A 16471-nucleotide genomic window follows, 5' to 3' on the forward strand; every position below is an offset into this window, starting at 1 on the left:
AAACGGGGTGTTACAAGCCACAAGGAACAGCATCGACGTGTCACCATATCTTTGAAACCTGCAGAACTCAACAACTCTGGATAATAATCAGAGAAATCAAAGGCATGGCCACACATCAGACATCGATAACACCAAACACACCCGTGAGGTTGCGGTGACGCATATAACTGAATTACCAACAACCAATTTACGACTATTTCTAGCCCACCGTCTGAATAATCAGACGATGCTCCATCACAGAATGTCGGTGCTGGAACAACCGAATATCAACAACATCGACCCAACCATCCAGTTTCTGGATACAATACCACATTACAACCCTTTAAGTCAACGACATCCAAGAGGACAACCGGAGAAGGTTGGGAAGCAGCTGAGGGTTGTACCACCGGTAGAAAAGTGCACAGAACAGACGTATGGTGTTGCCACAGAGATATGAGTAAGCGTATACTTATGGGTCATATTTCATTCTTCAATTTTGCAGTCATATTTAAAATATTATAAAAACCTCCACCATTAGAATTTGAATTTTTAAACAAGAAACAAATTAATTTTGAATTTTTGTTCTTCAAAATTATAAATTTCTTAAAATATTTATAATTAATGTGTCCCTCGTTTAAAAACTACAAAATTTTATAGTGGAGGTTCATATGATGCTCTACAAATGCATGTAACCTTAGGAAACAAAATTTGACCGATGAGTATGTGTTAACTTGGAACAAAATTGCTATTTTGCATGTTTTGGTCGAAAAATCAAAATAAATTTATGTTTCTTTGAAATGCTATGAAATTTTGTAGATCTTTTCGATGTATTTTTATAGAGGTATCTGCAAAAAAAAACTGAAAATTAGATTTCTAGGTTGAAGTTTTTGTTTTTTCCTTTGTGGTGCTTTAAAAGTTCATAATTAATTGGGTTAAAAGACTTTTACCCCCTGCCATATGGGTGCATTTTGGTTTACCCCCCTAGAAGAAAAAAAAACTTGGAGATTCCCCTTGAAACTAAAAGATTCTTTGGTTTTGAACCCTGATGGCATATGAGTGTACTAAAAGATTCTTTGGTTTTTTCTTTCTTACTCTTTTACTCCACCTCCCTTCAATCTCTTTACTCCATTGAGACCCAAACTCCAAATCAATTAAACACAATAAAACCAAATATATCTCCTCCAATTCATCTTCATCTCCACCAATCGAAAATAAAAAAACAAAAAAAATAACAACACACAGCTAGCATAACAGAAACACAATACAACATCTTCTTCCTAATAAAAACTCACAACAAATCCACATCACAGCAATAACAACATCTTCCCAGCACTCGGAAAAATCTCCGATGAAGATTTCAAATCCAAAAAACTCATCACTTCTCTCCCCCCTTCCTCACCAAATTTGATTTTGAGAAATTTCTCTTCCCAGCCATCGGATTACCCAAATTTTTTCGATCTTGTTTGAAGTTTTGGAAAGGGAAAATTTTGAGAAATTTAGCGTTTTGGATGGTAACCAATTCATAATCCGAAAATGGATCTTTCGGAAAGATTGAAGATGATGAAGGATTGAGATTGGATCCAAAATTGGGCTTTTGTGATGGAATGATGTGTTGTTGTTGTTGTTGTTGTGTAGTTGCTGTTGCTGAATTATGAAGGAGGAAGAGAGGGAACCGGTTGTTGTTGTTGTGTAGTTTCTGCAAAAAGATGATGAGATTGTTGTGTTGTTGTTGTGGATTGTTGTGTTGTTTATGTTGTGTTGATGAAGATGATGAAGAAGAGGAGAAAAAGAATTTGCGATTTTTAATTGATCATTAGGGGTATTTTAGGTATTTCATATTTTTCACATAATTTTAAAATAAAAAAAACATTATGATGTGTCAATGTCACTTCACCCATCGTTACATAATCATCATGCCAAATCATCGTATTTGTCCACTCATATGCCATCAGGGTTTAAAACCAAAGAATCTTTTAGTTTCAAGGGGGAATCTCCAAGTTTTTTTCCTGGGGGGTAAACCAAAATGCGCTCATATGGCAGGGGGTATAAGCCTTTTAACCCTTATTAATTTGTCTTTTGTCGAGATATTCTAATTTGATGAGGGAGACCTTATTTAAATTTCCTAAACTAGCTTGTGAAAAATCATGAAAATTTAGACTTCTAGATCATTTTTCTAGACTTTATGTATATATCATTTTCTCTTGGCTAAAATGCACTTCTGATCCCCCAACTTTCGCCCCTCAAATTTGAAAATCACGCTTTTGACCCTCCAAGTTTCACCCCCTTTGTAAAACCATGACCCTCCTTGATTTTGACTTGGTCAGAGCTTATGTGGAACACCTGTGATTATTTTTAATTCATCTGGATTTAAAATAATTAACATTGTTTTATAATTACAAAAAAAAATTAAAATAAAATAAAAACCCCAAATTTAAACCCTAGATCTTCTTTCTCATTGCTATTCCTTCTTCATCCTCTTCCCACTTCTTGTTCTTTCATCTCTAATAGATCATGCATGCTCACCAGATCCAAAAACACACCATATTTATTTAATTAACACAAATATTCCAATTCCCTTCCTCCTTAATCCATTGTGTTCAGTTTTGTCTATCATCTCATTATACTCTAATTTTACCTTGAATAAACCTAAAACATATTTACCTGAAATCCCTAACCCGCTCAGTTAATGTAAACATGATTTTTGGTTATTAGCTGATTTCGTGATTCAAATTCCACCATCGATTCATTCCTTGTGTAGATTGTTGACTCACTTCCTTCTTATTCTCTCTCCCATCACCAATTCATCACTTGTATGGATTCAAAAATCTTCTTCTTCCTTTATTGTTTCTGGACTTTTTTTTTCATTCGTTGATTTTAGTGGAAAAGCGTACAAACAAAATAATGTTGTTTCTGGGTTTGTTCTGGCTGTTTCTTTGTGAATCCTTTTTCTGGGTTTTTTGTGTTGTTTATCTATGTTTATGTTTCACTTCTTAGACGGCAAGAGGGAGAAGAAAATTCAGACTGCATAGCATAAGAGAGAACAAACTGAGATAGCGAGAAAATAAAACTAGGAGAGGGAAAGAGAACAAGTTATACAGAGAGTGAGAGAGAGAGAGAGAGAGGGAGAGAGAGAGACAGAGAGAGAGAGAGAGAGGGAATGTGTTGGCGATTTTAAGAGAGGAAAATGTTATGAAATTGAGGGAGAGCAAGAGAGTTTGTCATGAAGGGTTAGGGATTTCTATATTCCAGTTTGTATAAAGATGATTTTTGTGGATTTGGGTAACGAAACCATATTATGTTCAAAAACTCACAAGCCAACATTGATTTTGGTTTTGCTTTACACATCTTTCATTTTTGGATTTAGGTATTAGGATTTGGAAGAAGAAACGAAGAATGATGATAAATGGTAAGTTTGAGGATTTAGGTTCTAATTTTGAAGAAGAATTGAAGAATGGTGGATGTGGTGAAGAATAGAATGATGATGGATGTGGTGGAGTTTGCCTCTTCATTTTTTGTTTTAATTTTTCTTTTTGTAATTATTAAACAATGTTAATTATTTTAAATCCAGATAGATTAAAAATAATCATAGGTGGCATTTTTTTATAAAACAAAATGCACCACATTAGCTCTGATCAATTCAAAATCAAGGAGGATCATGGTTTTGCAAAGGGGGGTGAAACTTTGATGGGCATAAGTGTGATTTTTAAACTTCAGGGGCCAAAAACGTTAGTTTTGAAAACTTGGGAGGTCAAAAGTGCATTTTAGCCTTTTTTTTTCTTTAATTCAGCCACTCAATTAATTTTAGGAGAAAAAAGAAATTAAGGCGAAAAAAAATTGTGAGGAAAAAATAAATAAATTTTGATGAAATTTTTTTCGCCTAGTCATTATCTCATATGTGACTAGCCTGCATGAGGACTACAATACAAATGATTTCAAATTACATGGATAAAATCCGTGTTGTTTATTGGGAAAATTTTCATACTTCGAGTATATTAAAGAGGTTATTCCCAATATTTACCCCTATTAAAAACAAAGCTATCATAAATAAAAGGAAAACAATAACTACCCTAATCCAAATAGATAATATTAAACCTAAAAGGAAAAAAACTCTACCTAAAAGGAAAATAAAACTAACTTAATTTAAAAAGATAAGACTTACCCCATAAAATAGAAACTAACCCTAAACAATAAAATAATAAATTGAAAATAAAAATAAAATCTAACCTAAGATAAACAAACTAAATATATACAATAAGCAAAGAGGATTTCCTTGTTGAAAATACGAAAAATCTTCGATAACGGCGTAGAAAACTTGATGACTAAATTTGGCAAGCGCGCCGAAACATTTTAAGTAAAAAAGTAGGAAGTAAAATCTTCTCCAAAAGAATTGTCGTTTTGACGAGGCAATTATCTAAACATATTAAAAGAAATAAATAAAAGAATTAAAATATGGGAGTTTGCAAGTTTGATTTGATTGCGCAAAGTAGTTGAATTGATTGCAAAAAAAAAGTAAAGGTTTTGATTCAGAGTTTTAGCGGTGATTAGAATTCTTCGAGTCCCCTATGTCTCTTTATTGAAGTTAATTCAAATAAAATTACTAGTTATGTAATGAGAGGTCTTATTCAAGTGGTTTGTAGTTGGGATCTAGAGTCCCTCTAGATGTCATGTTGCTCCTCAATCACCTTAAAGGTTGTACATGCAATATGGGGTACATGGTCGTCAATCCTCTAGAGTTTCGTACACGGTCAGATAGTTATTAAGGTGTGGACTTGCACTCACCACGTTCCCTTGGTTGTCCCTAGTGGATTAAAGGGGTAAGGCTAACCTTATCTTACTAGTGGCCGAGGATAAAGTTTATATTGAATGCTTATGATGTAACATCGATACAGTCTGCACCTAATATAAGTTTAGTCACTCTTCCTAGGTATGTCATACTCCTTAGGATTATGACAGCATTAACGGGCGATGCATGAAAAAATTAAATAAATCTCAAATCATGACTGAATAAAAGACTTGGATTAATAAAACTCAATAAGAAAATAGAGTTTCATCTTAGAACCCAAATCAAAAGGTGTTTAGTTAATCATGGTAACCAAAAACAAATTACAAAATAAATAAAACATACTTTAAGAACAAAGGTTGAGGAGAGACTCCTCCTTGATACTCCTAGTGATTGCCTTCCTCTTGAACTGCAAAGTTCTACATGAGAAATTGTGAATGAGAGCTCTTGTATTTATAGGCATACTTTCAGTTGGGTTTGGGTTGAAAATTGATCTTGTTCCTCAAACCCGTATAGAAAATACAGCAAAATGTTGTCTTTTCTTGGCACAGGGTGTGCCTCGCGCGTTGGGTCACGCGCCACGCGTGTGGCATCAAACAAAGAGCTTTTTTCCCTCTGTTCCATTTTTGCCTTTTGTATTCTTCTTTTAAGTGTTATCTTCTTCCAAGTTGGTCTTAGGACTTGGGACATAATTTCCCCAACTTTTAATATCTTGATAAGCCTCTTGAATCTTCATTATGTGTCTGTCATTTCTTCGTGATGTGTTTTGCTTTACCGAATTACATGATTCAATACAATACTTAAAATACCTATTGCTAGGTTTAGGGAAGAAATAGAATTACATGACTCGATATAAAAACACTACAAAATATCCCTTAAACCCTGCGCTACTTCTCTAAAACTCCTCTTTATTGACTTATATCTATTTTGTGGTAGCAGTTCTTTGCTGTTCCTCTTTTTTTGCTTAAAAAATAATAATTCTTAGTTGATCTCTCTACGATCAAATGATGCTCAGAAGAAAAGAAAAAAAACTTAAATCACTAATAAAATGACTGAAACATATACTGAAAATAACATAAGATTACATGTCATCAGATATAGAGAGGGAGTGGACGAAAAAGAGTTCTTAATGATAAAATATAATAATATCAAGTTGAATAATGTGATATCATTCTTTAATCTTTACATAAGATTAAGCACTTTCAGTTCTATGTTTTACAAATGAAAGATTGCCAATTATATCAAATAAGTGAACAAATCATGTAATCAATCGTAAGATATATAATTTAGTATAAGTTATTTTATGATAAGAAATTAACTTGGGGGTAAATATGAAGAGATTTTGAATTGATAATGCAAGTGATTATTTCATTGTAAATATTCTTTTTCCTAAAAAAAATTAGATTATATGTCTCACGAGAATATTTGTATCTATGCCTCATGAGAATATTACGTCTCTATTTCCTGGATAAAAACCATATTGCAGTTTAATGTAGAAACTTCAAATTCATATGAAACGTTGGCGAAGGATCAAATCTTCATAAAGGAAGGAGGAAGATCTAAATATGATGAATAAGTATTTTGTACGATAGTAGAGACATGGGACCTCAAAACAAGTCACATGTGGTTCCTTTTTATTAAAGTCCAAACAACTCCATAATGTTTCTTGAGAAATGATATTTGAACAACCACTTTTAAACAACTTTTGTGACAACTTTCTCTCTCATACTCATTTATTCTCTCTTTTCCTTTTTTTTTCTCTCTCTCTCTCTATTACTATTGTCCAATAAGAAGAGAGAAAAAAAGGTTGTCATTAAAGTTGTTTGATTTTGGTTATCAAAATATCACTCCTCATGTTTCTTATGCACAATCTGAAATGACAATACATCCAACTTTCTATGAACCACAAGTGTTGACTATTATACTAGAATCATTACCAAGAAATGATATGGGATGTTCAAGTGGAAATTTTCTTAGATACCATTATACACCAGCATTTGAAAAGTATAGCTTTAACACTCAATGTAGATAGAGTTTAAGGTAATCTATGACTTTTTGCAACAAATATTTAACTAATACTTAACAATTAAGTATGTTTTTGAATGCTATTTATATTTATAATGATTCTCAATTGTATAATTTTAGGCTCTAAAGGTTGGAGCATAACAACCAAAAACAACAACCAATTGTCCGAACTGTGCCTAGATTTTGGGGTTTACAAGTTGCCCACAACTTGATGCATGATTCCTCTAATTTTTATAAAAGCTAGGTACAACTACACATAACTGGTTGTTGTTTTTGGTTGTCTTGCTCCAACTTGTAGATTCATAAATTTATACAATTTAGCATCATTATAAATATAAAGAGCATCGAAAAACATGCTTAATTGTTAAGTTTTAGTTAAATATTTATTGAAAAAGGCATTGATCACTTTAAACTCTCCTTAACTTGAGAGTTAAAGCGAAAATTTTGAAATGCAGATGTATAATGATATCTAATAAATTGTCCACTTGGACATCAAATATCAATTATGGGAATTGATTGTAATACAGTAGCAAACACCTGTGGTTATGAGAAAGTTGGATGAATTGACATTTCAGATTGTGGGTAAAAAATATATAAAACATTACCTCAGGCTCACAAATCATATATATGAGACTGAATTACCTACAAATCAAATAAAATATAATGAAAAATATATATTTAACAATAGTAGATATATTTACCATCAAAGTTTAATTCAATTTCAACAATAGTAGATAGAAAGAATTTTTTTTTTTGACAAAGTGAAATTGAAAAATATATAAATTTAATAATTATAACCTTCTTTTTAAAATAAGAAAAAATCACATCCTAATCAAGGAAATCAAATTTGCTGTAAATTATTGAAAAGAACAATAGATCAATTGCATAACAAAGAAAGACTAGTAATATCATACATCATCAATGATTTCCATTCCATCATGCATATGATGATAGTCCTAGAGTCGAGTTTTTTACCGATGCTCATAGATCTGGTGAGAAGAGGAAAAAACACAATATTAATAGAAGAAAACAAATAAAAAAATGACATGTTTTGAGATAAGAAGGTGAATGATTTGTGATTAGCCTTATATAACTTTGATGTGAATAAAATAAATTTATACTCGACTTACCCCTCGATCCCTAGCATATCATCCTAATCAAATCAATAATAGAAGAATATATGTTGGATATATCATTTATATGAACGAGTGACAAGTAGATAGTGAAAATCTCTTTAACAACTCTAAGTAACCGATAGAATTGCAGCCTGATAAAGGGACTCTTATACTTTTGGAGTCGCGGAGCTAGATCTCGCTCCTTTTAACAACCACTTTTATAAGGGGTAACCATAAGCTAGGTTAAAGTTAGGTTAGGGTTTCATTCATCTCTATTATTATAAATTAAAAAAAAGATAATAACATCATATATTTAATTAATTATTTTACAGAAAATTTGACTTTAAAAATATTTTTTTAAAAAATGTACACAATATCCTCTCATTTAAAAAAATTATGATTAATAGTGTACAATGTGCCTATATGCTGCTGAAAATCACAGAGTTAGTTAATTACAAAATGTGTGTTGTTAAGGATATTATTTCCAAATATGTTATTGCCAAAAAATTGTTGAATATCTTAATTCGTCACAATTCATAATCAAACTTAAATTAAAAAAATTTCATCTGTTGTAGATGGAGTAGCAAAGACTCAAAATCTTCAAGCAGGTGAGCTTGCAAGCAATTGTTACAAATTTTCTCTATTTTATCCATCAAGAGTTTCTCAATACACTCGACTTGCTCGAAAAATATTTTGTTATACTTTTCATTATTGTGTAAGAATGCTTGAAGTTCATACAAACATGCTCCCTCAGAATACCATTTAAGATTTCCAATCATTAGATAAATAAAAAAAATTGATTTTCATCAACGATATAGAATGGAGTATTATGAGCTAATAACTCCAACAATGTATGAAGATACCAACATGCGGAGAAATGGAAAAAACAAGATAAACTATCATTCTGCAACACAAATTCCCAATGAAAATGCCTATTCTAATCTTTGTTTCTACACGTGGTTAGAAGAAGACAAACAATACAATCAAAGCTTGAAAGCGATGTTCCATCAAAAGAAGACAAAACCGGTCAGTCTCCCATAAGAACTGGATCTCATCAAAGTCTTTAAGGCTTGATGCAACTTCCGATCATAGCTTTGACTTTTTGTTGACCTTGCTTCAAATCATCTTCTAAGTCTTCAGAAGTTTTCTTAGTTTTTCTTGAGTACCAAAATGTTTTTCTTTGCATTTAGAGCTTGATGTTTCAAAACCAATAACTTAATTTTGAGGTCAGAATTTAATTATATGGTTGTACACACTTGAACGCACACTAACATCTTCGATCATGCCGTAAGGATATTTGATAGAGCTATCAAGCAATGTTAGTGTCATTTTAGCGGGCTTTACAGTTATGCCATCAAGCTTTTTCAGCATCCTTTATATCTAATGGTTGCAAACATGCTTACCCTAATTGCCAACCCTAAACCTAATTTTTTTTGGCTCCAAACTGTTCTAGCCGTTGGATGCATCTATGTAGAGATCTCCACATAATCCATCCGTTCCCAATCACTTCAGATTCAAATGCAATTAATAAATGTTGTTCCATTTCCTATGTCATTTACACCCTTCACTCTCTCTCTCCCCCCTCTCTCAATCGCTGCGTTATCATTTTTCAAGACACTCATCTTTTCTGCCTAGCTTCATTTCATTACCTCTCTCTCTCTCTCTCTCTCTCTCTCTCTCTCTCTCTCTCTCTCTCCATGCCAATGCACCATCGACCCTTCCCACCAAAATCCATCAGGCTTCACTGTATCACCACCATCATCCTGGCGGCACCAACTCTGGCCGATCCGCAGCCGGTGCTGATTCCGCCGCAGTCGGTACTGATTCTGACCCAACACTTTCTTCTAGCTCAAATCGGAACCTCTACTATTCTCTCTCATTTTTGCTCTTCTCTAAATCAGCTTTTTTTCATCCTCATCGCATCCACTTCTGGCCACTTTGATGATGTGTTTTGGAGAGGAGGGTCAGGCTTACAGAACAAATATGAATGCTAGAGAGGGTGAGCACGGATGTGGCGACAGTGGTGGTGACGGTGAGTTGAGATGGTGATAGATGACGTTAATGGTGTTCAAATTTGAGGTGAGGATGGTAACGACGGCGGTGAGGTCTGGGGACGGGCAGCCATGATGTCCTCTGAATCGTCTTCCTCTCCATAAGTGGGTTTCAACTTCCTCACACCACTCAAAGCAGCGGCCACTGAAGATAGTTGTTGTGCCGTAGTATCTTCGCTTAAGATGGATTTTCTGCTCCTATTCAATGTCTCGACAGTTGCTGGGCTGTTTTGAGGTTAGTTTTTAAGTTTGATTTCATTTTCATGTTGCAAATGGAAATTCAATACTCTTAAATTTATTTCATGAACATTTGATGTGGATTTGATAGTGATAACTTGAGTTGAAACTTTCTGCTTTTTGATGTAATCGTTATTTGATTGTTTTTGTCTTCTCAACACTAGATTTATTACAATAGATTCTTTTATTTTTATTTTGTGTTTTAGTAGAATTTTTTATGCAAACTTGCAAAACTTATTTGGAGTTTACAAATTACAATCATAATTTCATAACTCAAATGTGTTTTCTTCTCCATAGAAGTAATTGGTTTGTGATGTGTAAATGTGTACGAGACTTTTAAGGACCCATTGAACCTTTTGTTTATTGGAAGGAAAGAATTCTAGCAAAACTTTAGCAAATATATGTTTTTTGGAGAGAAAAATCTGATAAGAAATATTTTTCTGGTCTTGGCCCATTTGACCTTGAGGTATCCCAAATTTGAGATTACAAGTTTACGGAGTATTGTATTTAAATAAACAGGTTTACATTTCTTTTTGGTTTGTATCCCTTTCCAAATTTGACTCTTTTTGATTGTGTGGTGTTGTCTTTCTTTCTTTTATGTAGGTTTGATTTGTGATGTCTTGAATCCCTCAATGCAAGTGTGGTAAGAATTAAGTATTGGAGATCTTTAATTTTAAGACCCCCTGTTTCATTTCAGAAATGATTTAGTATTTATACAAATTAGATGGATGTTTCCTTTCTAAATTTATATGTTTCTAATTTTTTGCTTTGGTTTTAAATGGGATTAAAGTTCAATAGGTTGTGTGATATCTATATATAGTGTATTTTCCTTCATGTGTTTAGCTACCATGTAAGTGTTGCTGACACATTCCTCCAATGAATGAAAGTGCTTGAAGTAAATTCAAGTTTGAATTTTGACTATTTGTGTTCTGGATTTTTTTTATTTTCACATGAATACTAGGATTTTAATTGTGGCTTATGTTGCCTTTGTTTCAATGTCGTTCCCTCTTATCTGAGTTGGTTGTCAATGTTCTATTTACACATGTTTTTCTTCACGTGCTATATATGCGATGCATTTTCTTGGCGACATTGAGTTTTCCGTTGCAAATAGTTTTAATTACAAGGACACCGTATATTATTAAAATTTCATCATGAGTTCATGACATATTCTTTCCTAAATTGAGGAGATATAGTCATGAAATGTAATTTGGATTTGGTTCTGAACATAATTTTGATGTTCAGCTTTGCTAGCACCAATTTTATATTTAACATTCCTATAATGATTCATTTTGCTTTGAACTTTTATGCATGTTAACTGATGTGTTTCAGATGTATTAAGTTGAATTATGGACGAGTTCTTCTTTCTTCATCATAAGCTGACACAATGGTTGAAAATAACACGATCATAAGTAGTATGTGTCCGTTTCTTATATATCATATCCCTGAACCTATGATTCTTTTTTTGGATGGAAATCTGAGCCTTTAGGATTGCTTCAAAGAGTTTTAACTAAAATGTGATTTCAGGTGTTCATTTGATAAAAAATTAATTACAATTAAGTTAGAGCTTCTTCATTCAGTTAAGTTGATTGTTTAAACTCTCTTGAAGATGACAGCCTCCTTGAAGTTGCTCGACTTAAATTTCGTACCTTCACCGTTGAGTTTAACCCGAGACAGGTATTCAAATAGTTTGGAGTTCAGAGTAAATTGATGATGCTACTTTTGATGTAATCCAGTGTTAGGTGTATTTATATGTTGCCATGTCAATTTATTTTCGTTTACTATCAATTTTTCTGTAAGTGCATCCATTTTTATAGCTAAAGTATATTAGTTGTGGTTGAGACAGAGCCTCCATGTATCAAATGCATTTCAACTTTATGGATGTATCAAGTCTGATGAATTATTTGTGAGGAAATGCAGAATTTCTAATTTCTGCTGTGTTGGCAAAATGGAATCAATTTCCTGTTTTCTCTTATGTGGGCATAGTTAAAAATATGATATTGACCTGTTTATGGAGATGTTACTTTGCTGATGTTTACAACTGTTCAGATCAGATGAACTTTTTTATAACGTGAAATAGTGAGACTTATTGCTTATAACATCTTTTTGATCAAGACAGATTTTGTGTACAATGCATATGACTTAATTATTTGTGATGAAATGCATAAATTCTAATGTATGATGTGTTGGAAAAATTGAATCAATCTCCTGTTTATAATTGTTCAGATCAGATGAACAATTTTATAACATGAAATAGTGAACCGTATTGCTTTTAACATCTTCTTGATCATGACAGTTTTTATATACAATTCATATGACTTAATTTGTCACTAACCATGATTGTGATTTTTTTTTCTTTGTCCGCTTAGAATGCTGTGATTCTTCCTACTCTTTTGGTAGACACATTAGGGACTGAGTTAAGAAGGTTTGTTATACTGAATGTTCCTGCTCACAATCAATTCGAGGTGTTGATTGAGGAAAAAAAGCGATTACATGTGCTTCTCTCCTGGATGGCCTGAGTTTAATACTGAATACAATTTGACGCATGGCGCCTCTGTTACAATGGTTAGCATTCAACCATCTAGATGGGTTATTCAGGTTAAGGACCGTTACGGTGACGAAATTAAGTATCCAAGAAACGCACCGCCATTGTTCTTGCGGCTGAACCGAGACATCTTTCCAACTCAAATGGGTTCCGAATTGATCATTTTTTATTGATTCAACGTACGTTTTTTACTATATCTGACCCGTGCGGTAGCATGGGTAGACGTTTACTATATCAAGTCTTACTATATCATTGGAACAAGTTGGAATATACCTTCCTCAACCGGTTTTTTCCCACGGCCAACTATATGTTGCGGCGTCGAGAGTTACATCAAGAAACGGATTGAAGATATTATTGACGGATGAAGATGGCAATTGTATGAGCACTACATCAAATGTGGTGTATAAAGAAGTCTTCCGCAATTTGTAATGATGCATCAACGCTGTTAGTGTCCTACGATAAATTTACACATAAACAGGTAGCTGCTGAACTAATAATTAACAGAAATTGACATTGTTTTGTTTTCATCGCAGTGGTTGCAGCTGATATATTAAGTTGTTTGTGTGTTTGTCCAGGGCATTATTACTGTGAATGAGAATATAGAGGCTGTTATTTTTTGGCTGACCAATATGAGGTCGTACTTATAATCTTTAAGGCAATGGAATGCATTTTACTGTCATCCAAGTTGCTGTTGTGATAAAGGTAAATAATGAAATATTATAATAAAGCATCTAAATGAATATTTAGTTATGTTCCTGTACACACCATAACCAGTGATCACATTTAAATCATTTGCCTGTATTGCAGGTGAAAATTGATTTCATTTTATTCATAGCTTTGGAAGGTATTTTTTGGTGATAATTTGATGCTGGTTTTTTCATGCCATTCCAATTGCAACACTGTCCCCGCTGTTTAAGTTTTAGCTATCTTTTTCATTTTGTTTAAATATGTCGTCGGCCGTTGCATGTTCACAATTGTCCAGGACTCGGCGGATTTGGTGGCAAGCCTTCAGTTGCTTTTATGTACACTGATGAACTTACTATATGTTGCAATTTTATATGGATATCACTATTACTATATGTTACTATATGTGAAGCACTTTGTAATTTCGTCAGTACAAAGTAACTGATTTAACTTATGTCAATTATCTTGAATGCTAATTCACCTTGCTTTCATATCAATTCTATTTCTTCCAAATCGTTTTGTAATGGTATTGCAAGTATATGAAATTAAATTGGGTTTCAGAGTTCTTATGATATATCGTAATAGACACATGTTTGGGATTATTAATTGTCGTTGAAGGTTATTGAGGTTGTTATATTTATTTACGGTTCTTCCACAATAAATTACGTTATAAATACCGTGGCGTAGGCAACCAAATATTACCCGAACATTTATTCATCAAATTAACCACACTAATTCAACTATATTTTCGCAAAATCATACAATCACCACATTGACAATTTTACATTGATTCAAGTTACATTTTTAACATTATCTGACCCGTGCGGTAGCACGGGTAGACGTCTAGTCATAGATAATAGCTTAAGGTTAATGTTTTCCCCTAGGTTGTATAAATCTCTTCCCGTAGATAACTTCTCTATTGAGCATGGTATGGTAAAGCTTCCAAGGTCATTCAAATATCCTTCCAAGCTTCCAAGCTTCCAAGGTTAATGGATTTACTTTTAATAAATTAATCGTATCCACATGGATTCTTTGCTTTCTACTCGGCAAATTACTATAATTAAAAACTATAAATGGGGTGAGTTTGCAAGTTTAGGTTGATTGCGCAAGAAAAATTGATTGAGTGATTCATATGGTTAGCAACGATTAGGATTTTTCGAATCCCCTCTATCTCTTTGTTCTATTAATATAAGTTTCCTACTAACTATGACCTAACAATTATATAAACGACGACTCAAGTTCGTGGCACCAAGATTTACCCTATAGACTTCTATCTTTTTTCCTTAACTAAGATGACTCGGAACGTAACTATCATACCTTAAAGATCCCTAATAAATTAAAGACTCTTAATTTTTTTTTCTCACATGTTCCTTAAAGCAAGGTCATTAATCTTTTACCCTAGCCTAAAGATCGTTAGGGCCGTGACACCCAAGGTTGAAAAGCATTACAATGCTCGAAACATATGAAAATTAAATATACTTAGATCATAATAGAACCGAGAAATTGCATTATACGTTGGTGTAAAAAAGAAACTTATAAGTTATTAGAGACGTAATTCATTGCCCTTTTTTTAAAAACTAAATTATCTCCCTTTTAAAAAATAAATGTTTGTCCTTTTTTAAAATGTTTGCCCCCTAAGAGGAGCTTATTAAGAAGGGACACTATGCTGAGTCAAAAAAGAAGATACTTTTTAAGTTTTATCACAGTTTGATTGATCACACAAGCAAGACATGGAATCAGGACATCATGCAACAGGTATTTAGTAAAGACATAGTTTCCATAATTCTGAAAACTCCTCTACTTGCTCGGGTATCTAGAGGACGATTTTTTATTATTTTTTTTAATGACAAAGGGTAGTAATTAGCTGTTAGATTATTTTTTATTCGGGTTTAAAGCCAGGGTCTCCAACTAGCTCAAAATAGTTGAGTTATCCACCGTCCATATAAATAGATTAGTTTTTTAAGAGTGATTATCGGCTATGTGTTGATGAGTTCATCGACACCTCCCATGTTAGAAGACCGGGGTATTGGTCAGGTATATGACAGTTTAAGGTTCCTCCCAAGATTAATTTTTTTTTTAGTGGCATATGTGTCGTGGTTGCTCCCGACAAGAGTACGCTTAAAAGAGAAAGGAGTTCATTTTCCCACCAACTATCACTATGTTAGTTGCAATTCCACTTACGAACATCTTGCACATGTGATTTTTGAATGTTCTTTTTCCATCCAAATGTGGCGTGCGGTTGGTCTATGTGATGAGATTAAAAAAGAAATATTGGAAACCAATAGAGCAGTTGAAGCCATTTTCTTGTTATTGCAGCAGCTGAACCTGAATCATGCTAATCGAACGGTTGCATTCTGGAGTATTTGGAAGCACAAGGTGAGGCAAGATGTTAATGAATTAAGTTCGCGGGTAGTGGAGAGGACACATTGGTCGATGGAGGATTCGTTGGTAGCGAACACCACGACTAACATATGCCGTCGTGTTCATTCTAATCCTTAAATTTAGCGGACGCAACAGTAGCCATCAGTCCTCACACGAAGCAAACAACAAGTATCGTGACAGTAGTGACGGGGAACAATGTGGCAGCATTGAATTCACCGCAAGTGCAATTGCAACTCCCACAATGAGGGAGGCTTAAATGTGTCGTAGATGCCTCTTTCTCCATCCAACAAAATAGCACAAGCATGTGAATGTGTTTGCGGGATGATGAAGGAGATTTTGAGCTCACAAAAACCATGTAGTTTTCTCCGATGTGTACAAAAGATGCCTTAAACAAATCAAGAGGATGCTATAGAAGTTGGACATGTTAGATTAGCTTGTATACTTGGTTTTGCATCTCACTTCAAAAACTCTCGTGTTTTTAATTTCAACAAACTAAACCAGTTCACCTAAATTGATATTGGAGAGAATTGAACCTGAGACATTAAAGAGGCACTCCAATGTCTCAAGCCAACACCACAAATTTAATCAGAGACAAACAAATGAGATCGCTCATGCGTTAATAGAGATAGCCACATTTTCAAGATCGCTCATGCGTTAATAGAGATAGCCACATTTT

The 16471-nt window shown here is 33.5% G+C and overlaps 2 long non-coding RNA genes across 3 annotated transcripts; one reads left to right on the forward strand and one right to left on the reverse strand.

Annotated features, from left to right (window-relative positions):
- Nucleotides 1–4976: 4976 nt before the first annotated feature.
- Nucleotides 4977–8105, reverse strand: LOC146904778 (uncharacterized). Its single transcript, XR_015020447.1, has 3 exons — nt 7915–8105; nt 7699–7773; nt 4977–7426 (listed from the first exon to the last, which is right to left on the reverse strand). It is a non-coding gene; the product is annotated as an uncharacterized LOC146904778 (long non-coding RNA).
- A 1364-nt stretch (nt 8106–9469) lies between these two features.
- LOC146904779 (uncharacterized) lies at nt 9470–13820 on the forward strand. 2 transcript variants are annotated; one of them, XR_015020449.1, is made up of 5 exons: nt 9470–10185; nt 11712–11861; nt 12554–13207; nt 13305–13431; nt 13537–13820. It is a non-coding gene; the product is annotated as an uncharacterized LOC146904779 (long non-coding RNA). The 2 variants fall into 2 exon arrangements; XR_015020448.1 differs by lacking the exon at nt 9470–10185 and having other exon boundaries at nt 11121–11861.
- The last annotated feature ends 2651 nt before the right edge of the window (nt 13821–16471 follow it).

The sequence above is a fragment of the Medicago sativa genome, chromosome 7 (assembly GCF_051527215.1).
Source record: "Medicago sativa cultivar Bolivia chromosome 7, Bolivia_mono, whole genome shotgun sequence".
NCBI classification, from domain to species: domain Eukaryota; kingdom Viridiplantae; phylum Streptophyta; class Magnoliopsida; order Fabales; family Fabaceae; genus Medicago; species Medicago sativa.